The 12,516-nt window shown below is 44.1% G+C and overlaps 1 long non-coding RNA gene across 1 annotated transcript; it reads right to left on the minus strand.

Annotated features, from left to right (window-relative positions):
- Positions 1–5,568: 5,568 nt before the first annotated feature.
- Positions 5,569–9,302, minus strand: LOC138682043 (uncharacterized). Its single transcript, XR_011322248.1, has 2 exons — positions 9,120–9,302; positions 5,569–6,812 (listed from the first exon to the last, which is right to left on the minus strand). It is a non-coding gene; the product is annotated as an uncharacterized lncRNA (long non-coding RNA).
- Positions 9,303–12,516: the final 3,214 nt, after the last annotated feature.

The following is a 12,516-nucleotide window of genomic DNA, read 5'->3' on the forward strand; positions in this document are numbered from 1 at the left end:
GGGCAACATGAGATAGTTGCAGATGGTGTAATCTGGGAGACAGACAGAGGGTACTATTACTCCTACAAACAGACTGAAATAAAATTCCACCCAGCATAGCTCAGCAGGAACTGATCCAGAGCCAGTTATTTTTGCAGCTTCATCTGCCATTTCTGTATCATCATAGGACTGTTCTTTCTCAGCCTTAAATTTTCAGCTATTTGGAAATGCAACTGCTCGTTGATCCCTATTAACCAATGGTTCCATCATAAAGGCAGTACAGGACAAAGCAGAGTGGAAAAGAATAGTGAATGGAAGATTTGAGGCTCTCTGAGTAGCTCATTTAAGCTGCTTTTCATTGCTAATCATTCTTAGAAATTAAAAAAGCTCTGAAATGTCAAGATTTCTTTGTTTTCAAACAATTACAGCTGGTATAGCAATCTCCTTATAGCTAGCTCTCCAAGTAAGATGTTTCCTGCAGTCTTGTCCAGTAGTCACATAGCAGGGTTTTTATAGGAGTGGATGCAAGAGATGCCTTCTTATGGATTTTTTGACTGGTTTAGCTCTTTTGGAAGGTGTCCGTATGACCAAAGATAGAACTAGACTAAGTGACTCTTTCAGTATGTAGACTTCTCAAAAGGTTAAATTTATTTTACTCTGCTAGGTAATGGGGACAATCAAGTGAGCCAATGGATACCTCTACACTTCCCAGCTGGTCTTTGTGACTAACACCTACATCTCAACACCCACTGTGTCTTTCAGAAAACTGTGGGGAAAACTCTAGAAAACTAGACAATTAACTCCTGGGATATGTTTGAGCCTGGTCAAGTGCACAGACTGAGCTTTACATCTCATTTCCAGATAAAAAGGCACCAGACTTGATGTCAATTGATTAGTAACGATGTGCTTTACAGTTTGGTGCTCTGGACTAAGACCATGAAGAAGAAACATTCAGTACCAAACAGCTTTGTTAGTATCACTGGGCATTTCTGCCATTGCAGAAAAGTCAAGAGCAACAAAATTTTGTTTGCTCCCACTAGAGACTGAACAGTAAACAGCAGAACTAGTATTTAAGACTAGGCTGATGGACTGTTAAAGTCACTGCCTTATGTCTATATATGCCTATACAGAAAGCATTAAAGGAAGCAAATAGAAAGCTGTAACAGACATAAAAGGCATGGCCGACCATCATAAATGGAGGCTCTTTCTTCACATACATTCTGACTTTAGTGCCTGGATGCGGTGCCTGTGCAGCAAGTCTCCTGGCTGGGTTTTCAACATGTCCAGAGACTGCACGTGATACCAGAACCTTTGTATGCTGCCAGGTGCACCCAGGCAGACTGAACACAGACAGTCTACTAGGCATCTGTGGTTGAGAGATGGAAAAACTGCAGAGCAAGCCCTGCTTCCCACTGGTCTTGGGGATTGTTCCAGCTCAGGGGGACTCAGAGGATTACAAGTTGCTCATGAGGCAAATTGTGGCTGCTGATGCAGGGAAATAAGGTGACCTCAGCTGCATTCGTGGCAAATGCAAAACCTGCTTTGCTAAGTGAAATGCCTGCATTTTACTAGAGAGGAAACAGAGCCCAACCTGGGCAAGTTTGGGGCTACAGCAAATGTTTCTCTATGATAAAAAAATGTCACTGCCGGAGCACAGATAACATCAGCCTTTCACAGCCCCCTCTTTCAAGCACAGACCTTCCCTTTCCTTTTCCCTTTCCTTTTCCTTTTCCCTTTCCCTTTCCCCTTTCTTTCACCTCCTTGCATGGAGCGATGTACTCCTGCCAGGCTCTGGTGATTACACTTCAGATGAGAGGCCTTGATGTAGCTACCCACAATCACAGACTGGATTTTAGGGTGAGGAAAGCCCCTTTGAGACCTGTTACAGTATTCATCAGTAAGCTATAACATCAAAAGAAATTTCTGTCTACTTATTATCAGTCATCATCTGTATCCGCTGTAATGACAAGCGAGCAAAGGACCTTTCAACCTCTGCATTGTGATGAATGTTTCTTCTGAAAATGAGTTAAGTCAGGGAACTCCCATAGCATGAAGCAGGGCAGGTGCGTAATACACATCTTTAACAACTGTGCTGTCACCTGTAGCACCATAAAACCAGCCAGAGTTTGGCACAGTTGGTGGTACTGGATCTTTTTATTTCGCACTGTGTGAATCAATGAGAATTTTCCATGGGCTTCCTGAAACAGCCTCAGGGTTGATAAAGTGAAACCTAGTCAAATTAAGTTATTCCCTGCTCTAATTTTGCATGGAATTACTAAAATAGGCAAGAAAATATGGTGTCGTGGTTTAACCCCAGCCAGCAACTAAGCATCACACAGCTGCTCACTCACTCCCCGCCCAGTGGGATGGAGGAGAAAATCAGGAAAAAAAGTAAAACTTGTAGGTTGAGATAAGAACAGTTTAATAGAACAGAAAAAAGAAGAACCTAATAAAGATAATACAAATAAAGTAACAGCAGTAATGATAAAAGAATTGGAATACACAAATGATGCACACTGCAATTGCTTACCACCCACCAATCAACGCTCAGTTAGTCCCTGAGCGGTGATCCCCCTGCCCCCACTCCCCCCAGTTTATAGACTAGATGTGATGTCACATGGTATGGAACACCCCATTGGCCACTTTGGGTCAGCTGCCCTGGCTGTGTCCCGTGCCAACTTCTTGTGCCCCTCCAGCTTTCTTGCTGGCTGGGCATTAGAAGCTGAAAAATCCTTGACTTTAGACTAAACATTACTTACCTGATGCAGGAGGTTTTTCTGAGTACAATGGCCTTGCTGTTTCTTTGCCTGATTGTTTGCTGATCAGTGGTGGATGGGGGGGTCTGTATGTTGCAAAGTGTGTGAGAAATTGCTTTTGGATGGCCTTGCAGTTTCTGAAGAATATAAGGTCTTTAGCCCTTTTAAGTAACTTAGTTTAGAAGTATCCATATGAATTATGTCAAAATGTAAGCATAGATAATAGAAGCACTAACGAGCATTCTTTAGGATAAGATGTATAAAACATACAGATCACACTGCACAGAATCATCTGAGAAGGGTCAAGTAGCGGACAAGTGAGGAAGACTATGGAAGACCATCAGAGGACTCCTGAAAACCACCAGAGACCTTCAATACGCCTGCGTACAGGTCATTGGCATATGCTTATAGTTTCCCAGAAAACTAATGGATATGTATAACATTTCTCAGAAATCTAGTGAATATGTATGTAGAACATGTACTTAACCTGCACAATTAGGCCTGATGGTGCACGATAGGTGGAGCAATCCCCGTGTACCCAGCATTGCAATAAAGAATTCCTGCTTTCTAAAACTCCAAAACTGAGTCTTAGAGAGTTTCTTTGACCAGCTTTTTCGGTATCATACCGACAACAGAAAACATCAGCATTATCAACATTGTTCTCATACTGAACTCAAAACATAGCACTGTACCAGCTACTAAGAAGACAATTAACTCTCTCCCAGCTGAAACCAGGACACATGGAGAGAAAATACAAGCTATAAAGAGGGAAAGAAAGAGAGAGGACAGTTGATGTCATCTCCAGAGTCTGTAGACACTTTCTGACTTTCTGGTTTTGTTCTGCATTTGTAGTGCATGTGGCCTGGGTCTCCACCAGGCCCCTCGGGGCTACAATAGCCTGTGTTACCAGTGTAGCAATGGCTTGGAGGTGAAGACTAAAACTTTCATCCCTTATGTGGGGAAGTTGTGCTGAGGGTTGCACTTTTCCCATGTGCTTCCACATGACATGTCTCTGTTGCCAGGCAACATTAAGGTTTCTGGGTCTTTGTTTCTACAAAATGCACTCTATTTTGATTTAACAGAGAGAACCAAATTAAGCTTTTTTCCCCTAACCTGCCCAAGGTTGATGGTGAAATGTATAGTAGGTCACAGAGCCACCAGCAAGTCTGTTCACTGCTTCTGCTCTCAGCATTTCCAAACATGCACTTGCAAACAGGACCAAACATCCAGCAGCAGTTTTGCGCTCAGCTAGCTAAGTCCCATACTGAAAACAGACTCCAGCTAGTGATTAAATAAAGCCTTTCCACAGAACTTGTCACAGGGTGAGAAGCAGGAATAGGTGTGTGTGGGAAGCTGGGACTCTGAAGTTTGGGAACTGCTTTTCCACTGCTTAAAGAGGCTCAGAGGGCTGAAAAAACGGGCAAAGAAACAGAGCAAATTCTGCAGAGATAGCCATCCACCATGGGGAGGACTGGCCAGCAAACAGCCATTGCTCTTCTCTGCCTAGCAACCATACTGTGTAATGCTGATGACTCACGTCTGAGTGAGGGTGAACCTCATTCCCCACCAGCCTTATGGACCTTTGGTCTGTGGAGATGCCTCTGAAGTCTGCTGAACATGCGGTGCCTGAGGGGCAAAGTGTGGGGTGGTGCCTGAGGGGAAAAGTGTGGGGAGCATCCCCAGGACTAACACTGTAGCTTTACAATATGATTTTAGGTATGTGAAGTCAATACAAAGCATGTTTCAGGGTTTTTTTTCTTCTGAAGAAATAGTTTCAGGGTTTTTTCTTCTGAAGAAATAGTTTCGGGGCAGTTTGCTCAGTGCCCCAATGCCTGCTGCTGGTGACTGTCTGTGGTGCTGTGGGAAGTGCCTGAGCAGAGTGTGGGCACTGGGGTGCTCTTCCAGGGAAGGCTTTCTGCATCCTGCATCCCACGGCCTGCAAGCTGTGGTGGTGGTGCTCCCTGAAGCAGAAGAGTATCTTGATGTAGCCTTGGGCTTTTTGGCTTTTGGTTTCTGCTAAGAATACATTTAATCCCTTTCCAAGCTCATTTTTCTGTCCTCTCACATACACCCCTTTTTTTTCTTTTTTTTTAATATTGCATTTTTTTCCATTATTTTACCACCCTTTATGTCTTCTGGGCTAGAAACCCAGCAAGTATTGAGTATTTTTGACACTATGTATTAAGTAAGGATTAGTCCAGCTGTGTCTTGGTGAGAGGGTTTCTGCTCACTTCTTTTCCCCTCAAGAAGTCTAAGAGACATCAGTGTATGGGTTTTCTACGTTATTCCATAAATCAAAGGCAAGAGTCACAGTGCAGCTGTTTTACAGGAGTCAGATACCTGTGCACCGGGAGTTGTGATGGGCTCCCCAGTGCTGTTGTCAGACAGCAAAAACTGAGCAATATAACTTGAAAAGTCTGTCTCCCTCAGGGAGGTGAGTGGCTCCTCTACTCCCCACAGCCCTTAGGGAGTCCTGGTCAGTGTTCCACAGAAACCTCCAGGTGTACATCAGCAGAATAAAACCAATTCAAACACATTTTTCCCTTGAGAGTGTTATACAGTCTCCATCCTTGGAGATTTTCAAGAACTGACTGGACAAAGCTATGAGCAACCTGGTCTGAGCTCAGCACTAACCGTGTTTGGAGCAGGAGCTTGGAGCAGAGACCTCCTGAGGTCGCTCCCAGCCTGAATTATACCCTGATCCTGTAGTCATGTAAAAAAGCCATGCCAGGTATAGATCAGGATAGCTGGTCTCCTCTTTCTAGTTCTTAAAACTCATGAATTTAGGTGTCTTATAAAGTGTGGTCTTTTCAGAAAGAAAACTCAAGATCTGTTTAGTAATAGCTGCACAACAGGGCAGTTAATTTTATTGTTTTACTGCACAGGAGAAATAAAGAGGTTACACAGGTTTTCTGGTCTCTACTTCCTTAGGCGCTTTGTATTTTTCTGACAGATGTGCCCGACCTATTGTGTAGAAAAGGTGGGTGTTTCCTAAAAAAGCCAACTTGTCTCCTTTTTTTGCTGTGTTTTATATCATGTCTGGTCTTTTATATCATGTCTGTCATAAAATTTTATTTTGCTAACTACACAAGTCTACAAGGATCCTTTAGTTAAAAAAAAAAAAAAAAGCCAAAGAGAAAAGCTGCTTAGAGTTGAATTTAAATGATGGGATTTGAGGAACATGTGGTTCAGTCAGTCTCTTTAAACAGAAGCATGTGTCTCTGAATAAATTCTTGTGACACCTCTACCTAAAAGTAAACAATCTGAGAATAACACTCATGCCCAGCCGAGATATACCCAAGTATTGCCAGCACTTCCCTTTCCCCATATTTGTACATTTTTAAAGCCCCTAAAACAGTGACAACCTTGTCAGCAATGCTAGTTTCCTTTTCCAGTTCACCAATCAGTAGTTAATTCTCAGTTTAATATCTACCTAGGAGCAAAGACCTGCCGGGAGCTGTTAGCCAGTGGGGTCGTCCTGAGTGGCTGGTATCCCATCTACCTCTGGGACTGCTGTGCCGTGGCTGTCCTCTGTGAGCTGGACATGGGCGGCTGGCTGGTAAGTGCCACTAGAGCAGAGGTGTGAGGCTGCCCCAGCCCCTGCGGGTGCGCAGCTTCCTGCTCCTGTGCCAGCCAGTTTTCCAGAGACAAGTGGATGGCTCCGTGGACTTTTTCCAACACTGGAATTCCTATAAAAAAGGTTTTGGGAGCCAGCTGACTGTATTCTGGCTCAGGGATGACAGTATTCACGTGCTGACATCAGAGGTTAAAGAAACCGCTAACATGTTTTCCTAACACTGTTCTCACCTGGCAGCAGGACCTGTAAATTGGTCCAAACGCAATGGCTCCTCAGCAGAGCCTGGCCAGGGAGATATGGAAACAGCCGTGTCCCCAGCCCCTTGCCTTCAAGCAGAGCCTTTGAGGGAGAAAATGGATGTGGCTGCTATTTTGGCTGACTCGGTGGGGATGGAGGGCAGGAGCCATAGCTATACACAGTTAGTGAGCTGTGAAGGACCCCGGCAGCAGCCAGCATTTTCGCTCCGCATGTCCCATAGCACATCCCAAACCACTGCTTTACTCCAAGACAAGAGGGAGAAAGATAATGGAGGAAGACCCTAATTTCAGACGGAACAAGATAATCATAAAGATGGAACACCAAAATAAATTATTACCAAAAAAGAAAAAAAAAATTAACAAAAATTTAATCAGGTTTTCCTGGAAGTCTAGAGGTGAGGCAAGAGACTCAGCTAACATCCAGGAGCACAGATTTCAGTTGTGCTATGAATATTTAATGAGCTGAGGAGTGGCTGTGAGCTAAACAGGGATTAGGAATCTCTTCAGCAATAAATCAGAATTCCTAAAGACCACGGAAATAAAAATACAGAATAAAAAAAAAAACAGCAAAGCACTGGCATAATGTGTCTATCAGTCTGTCTGTAAATTGTTGTGATTAGGTAATAACAACCTTTGCATTAACCTGAGAGACTTTGACAACAACCATCATTTTGCCTAACACGTCATTCACAATTTTAGGGGAGACTGAAAATTACAAACTCATCCTCGGAAACTTCAGCAGAGGCAATGCAGGTAAGGAGGCTCCAAGGGATAAACTAGAGCTTCTAGCAAGGCAGGGAGGATCTGCAGATGAAAAGTTGTATTATATAGTGGCAAGACATGAAATGCTTTCTGCATCATGCAAATGATCTTGTCTCGTCTGTCCTATAAGGGACCATGCAGGACCTTTCATGGGCTGGCACCACTAGGGATGCTCAAAGCACAGGTAATAGAGCATCTGTTGCAAATATTTTGATAAAAGTTAAAATTTTATAAGCTGGGTTTGCTTAAAAGGTAAAGATTGTAGAACATAGGGGTTTGAAGCTCGCAATGTAGTCATAGAAACTCAGGACCATACAAGATGTGTTGTACACAATCATAAGAAAATAAGTATTGTCTAAAATTAGTTAACCATAGAAACTTTGACAGATTTGTTAGTCTGTAGTGTTTTAGTTCTGTTGCTTAGAAACCCGACTTTGATCAAGATTCCAGTTAGTGGAATTAAGTAAGATTAACCAATGATTGTTTTAGTATAAGAATATTGATGAGGTGGTGTGACTGAAGGGCCAATCATTAGAAACGTTAAGGTTAGGAATTAACACAGAATGTATTTTATGTAATCTAATGCATGATGGCGAAAATCGTACTGCGCAGAATCACATAAGAGAGGTCAACTATCGGACAAAGTGAGGAAGACTATGGAAGACCACCAGAGGGCTTCTGAAGACCACCAGAGACTTCACTGCGCCTGCGTAAAGGGACATTTACATACGGTAATGATTTATCGGAAAGTTGATGATTATGTATGACATTTCCCAGAAATTTAGTGAATATGTATAACAGGTGTGTATTTAATCTGTACAGTTAGACTAGCAAGGTGCACGCACTAGGTGGAGCGATTCCCTGTGTGCCCAGCGCTGCAATAAAGGAGTGCCTGCTTCTTAACTTCTCATTGCTGCCAAGGAGTTTTATTCTGGATTTTGGCAACACATCCAGCATAATCACAGAGCCCCGTTAAATACCACCCCAGAACATCACTGATGCTGCTGGGGTTACAAGTTCTCCTCAGACCAAGGTCACTAATCCTAAAGACTAAAAAGGCATAGCATAATTCAATAATACTCCCTGGTGATCTGTGCAGGCAAAACTCTCACTTCATCAGGTGTCCAGAATTAGTTGTACCGACTAAGCTTTCTATTTGCAAAGGGACTCTTTGATGCCACTACACTTTGCTGAAGAAGGACCTGGATATGGAATTTGCTGGACACTTAAAATAGCAACAGATAGCTGTTTTCATGTCTGGGTTTTCTAGCACTTCAGACAGGACACCATCACAAGCAGGTAACAGCAGCAAGAGAGAGACAAGACAGACCTAAATATTTTTGATCCCAGAGACCTTGCCGCTAGTCCAAAGTGCCTCCTCCACTCTTGCTCAACAGGTCCTCACCACCCTTGGCTGGAGGAAGGGGAAGTGTGAGGGCAGGGACTTTGCCCCCCCTGCAGAGGACTGTGCGTTCCTGGAAGGCCAGAGAGGATGTATGTGCAGGATGGACCAGTGATGGTGGTGGGGACAGGGCTCTAGTGATACATGGAAGCTGGAGTTTTAACAAGACTTGTTTGTTTTCTCCACAGGGGATTCATTGGTCAAACACAAAAACATGCTGTTTTCATCCAAAGACCGTGATAACAATGCATACTCTAATAACTTACAAAGGTGCCTGGTGGTACCACCAGTGCCACAGCCCCAACCTCAATGGCTTTTACCACTATGGAGCTCATGACAGGTTTGCAGATGGCATCAACAGGCAGACAGGCAAAGGTTACTCTTACCAGCTGTTGGAGATGAAATTCAGGCCAATGTAGCCTAGCAGGAAGGCTGTGGTTTGTCTGTGGCTTTCAGGAATTTTTTCAGTGACACAGGTTGTTGCCAGCAGAGCTGGATTTCAGCTGGATTTTAGCTCCATGTGGGGCAACAGTCCAGCTCCAGCAGCACTCAGGCATTTGTCTTCACTCCCAGCTCAGGCTAAAGGAAAAGAAAAAGTTACTTTCTACAAGATTCATTTATGCTGAAACAAACAAAACTAAAATAAAGAAATGTTTGTTTAAAACCTTATACTTTTCTGAGTAACAAAGTCACTCAGTAGTCCTACCAAAGCCACAATGGATATCAAATCAGAGAACAAAATACTGGAGTGAGTGGCCCGTTTGCCAAACCATTAACACTGAATCTGCACCTTTCCTCTCGAGGCTCAGCTGAACACTGTCACTCGAGAAGATACTATTAAACAGCCTGAAAAGATTTACAATAGAGAAACTACAATAGAGTTCAGCCCTGCAGGAAACCAGGGAAGTCTATCCCTCAGCTTTCCTGAAAATCCAGTCCTTATTCTCCATATTAAAAAGTCCAGCATGGTTTTATGGCTTGTATTGCACAATGTCTGGAGGGAGCCAGAAAACCTGGACCGAGCTGTTATGCTTGACATACAGCACTGCAGATAGCGGTGCCTGTTTGTGGAAATAGTTTCCTATTCTAAGCTCTTCAGCTGCTTAACTCTGCAAAGTTACTGGACTCAAGTCAGGAGAGCATGAAAATCTGGAGAGGAAGGAAGCAAATATTGTAATGCAGTGGTCACTAAAAAATGGGACATTTGAGGCCTGAATGGGCATAGTAAGAGAAGTACATGCAAACCCTTCACCAAGAACCAAATAATTCACCTCATGCAGGTATAACTTCCAGTTGTGTGACATTTGTCTGGTCCAACAGCAGGCAAATTGTTGGGGAAATTATTCTGCTGTTTAGCTCTTGCTGTCCTTGCCCATTTGGTGTGCATAGCCTCATCAGATGCCCTCACAGCAAGAGCCTCCTTTGCCCCTTTCCTGAGCACATTCCTCATCCAACCATTTGTGCCAGAGTGACCAATCCCTCCTGTGTCTCTACTACTCTGTACATGGGGAAATTAATATCAGCAAAGGAAAAGGGCTTGTGCCCTTTTCCTTTCCACTCTTCAGGATTTATCTGAGGAGGGAGGGTGCACATCTCTGCCTGTCTTCCCTGCTCTCAGTGATGAACAGCTGGCAGCCTTTCACAGATCAGAAGAGGTGTTACCAGAGATTATAAAATAAGTTAAAAATGGAATACAGCAGGAAATATCTTGTCAAAGCAGAGGCTGATAGAGAGGCTGGTAGGAAAGAAACCACTGAAATGAAATCCTTTTTGGGTAGGTTCTCTCAATATGTTATCATAAGGAGAGTTAAGCAAAGGCTCCCCAGCACCAGCTCCTAGAGGAAACCGAGCAAATGCCAAACCAAATGTTCAGCAAGGGCATGCAGCTGGTGTGCAATAACTGACAAAGACCTGTCCTAATTGGCTCTTGAAATTAGGAAACCACTGTGCCCCAAAATCAGTGTACAGAAATGTGGGGAAGGAGCCCCTAAATGCACTGCCTGGCTGTCCAGTACTAAGACATGCTACAGTCAGCACCAGCTATGGAAAAGGTTGGCTTTGCTCTGCCCAGCAAAGCAGACTTGTCTGTGGGCATCAGTCAAGACCAATGAAACCAGCAGCCTGAGCTCCTCACAGCCAGGAACTTCCATTGAAGCTTCCCTAGGAAAGCAGAGAGTGAAACCTTGTTCAGCCACACAGCATGTGAAACCCAAGGGGTAAGCAGGGAGAAGTCTTCTCCCTTTGCTTCCCCACATTTCCCTTCCCTGGCGAGGACAACTGTCTTTAGAAACTCTACCAGTTACCTTTGCCTTTTGGGAGCCTCAGAAACTCCTTGAAACTGTTTTTGTAGTAAGGACAAGGGAAATTTGCAGCAGGGCTCTTAGCACTGAGGGGCTTGGGCACTCAAAGATGCCATATGCTCACAAAACCCAGAAGCAGAAAGGGAAAACCAAGAGATATCTTTTGAAAAAACTGCTGTCTGACCTTGGGCAAATATCCCTACCACAGGTATTAAGACGGGTTATGGGCTGAAGAAATTCTCCCTTGGAAATATAAGTATTCCTCAAAATAACCCTGGAAATTTTGTTATTTGCACATAGTGAAGAGCTTTAAATAGCATAGTCCACAAAAGGCTAAGCCAGAAGAACATCTTTCCTTGTTGCTTTGGATGAAAACCTACCCTTGCAGGTTGACATCACTCCTTTCCCAGCAAAGCAAGTCTCCTAAGCGCATGGAAGCTCCCCTTGAGCACGCGCAATGGTGCCAACTCTCAAGCAAGCTCTTTTTTCACATTGCTTGAAGTCAGATGTGTCAGAGCTTACCTCCCAGCTCCCCAGTGCCAACTGCCCTTCTTGCAGCTTTAGGAGTTGCGTAGTAATGTCCTTAGTTTAGCACAGAGCAGAGGAATGCAATGTCTGGGGCTTGCTGCATGTTGTTTTAGGTACTTACAGCTTTTGCAGCTTTCCCCATCCCCACTGCAAAGCTCTAGCATCCTGGTGGCAGCAAAGCCCCAGGGCCACACCCGGAGCCAGGATTTCACCTACAATTTTGCATTAATCAGTGCTAAACCCCCTGTTGCACGCAGTTATGATGTTCCCACATGAACTTTTTGAAGCTCCTCTGTCATCTGGTTATGCCTTCTGATTTTCTAAGCTTAATTTCTTGCAGATTTGCAGATCAGTTCAATTCTGGGAACTTCACTCTTGGCATGTATGTCTCTAGAGGTGAAGTGATGGGTCACAGTGTTCAGAGGTGCTCCCCATTCACCCAGTGTGCTTAAAATTCTTGTTTTCTCATCCCCAAAGTGATCCTGGACTTCTGAGATTTACAGGGGACATTTTCCAGGGCTCAAGGAAGAATCTACCTAGAAAAAAGAATTGCTGGTGGTGTAAATGATCAGGCCTCTGCAATCTTCACTGGGTCCTGGCATGAGGAAAAGCAATTAAGGACATATTGATCACTGGGCCAATTTCAAAATCGACCCTTGGGGGCCTGACCTACTTTCGCCTAAGCTTGTTCATTGGCAGTTTCCCCCTGCTCCCAAAAGTAGCTGCATCCACAAGGACACTGCTGCTCTCCTTGGATGGAAGTGGGTTGACATCTCCAGGTGTCCCCCAGGTTGGATGGAGCCTGCAGCTGGTAACACCTAAGGGGATGCACCAGTGCTGGGCAAATGCATCACAGCTACCTCCACAACATGCGTTCTCAGCCCAACCCAGAGCTGGCCACCCTGCTAATGGAGCAACTGGGAAAAGCTGGACAAACCCATTCTTACTTTTCTTT

This window comes from Haliaeetus albicilla, chromosome 26 (assembly GCF_947461875.1).
Source record: "Haliaeetus albicilla chromosome 26, bHalAlb1.1, whole genome shotgun sequence".
In the NCBI taxonomy this organism is placed as follows: domain Eukaryota; kingdom Metazoa; phylum Chordata; class Aves; order Accipitriformes; family Accipitridae; genus Haliaeetus; species Haliaeetus albicilla.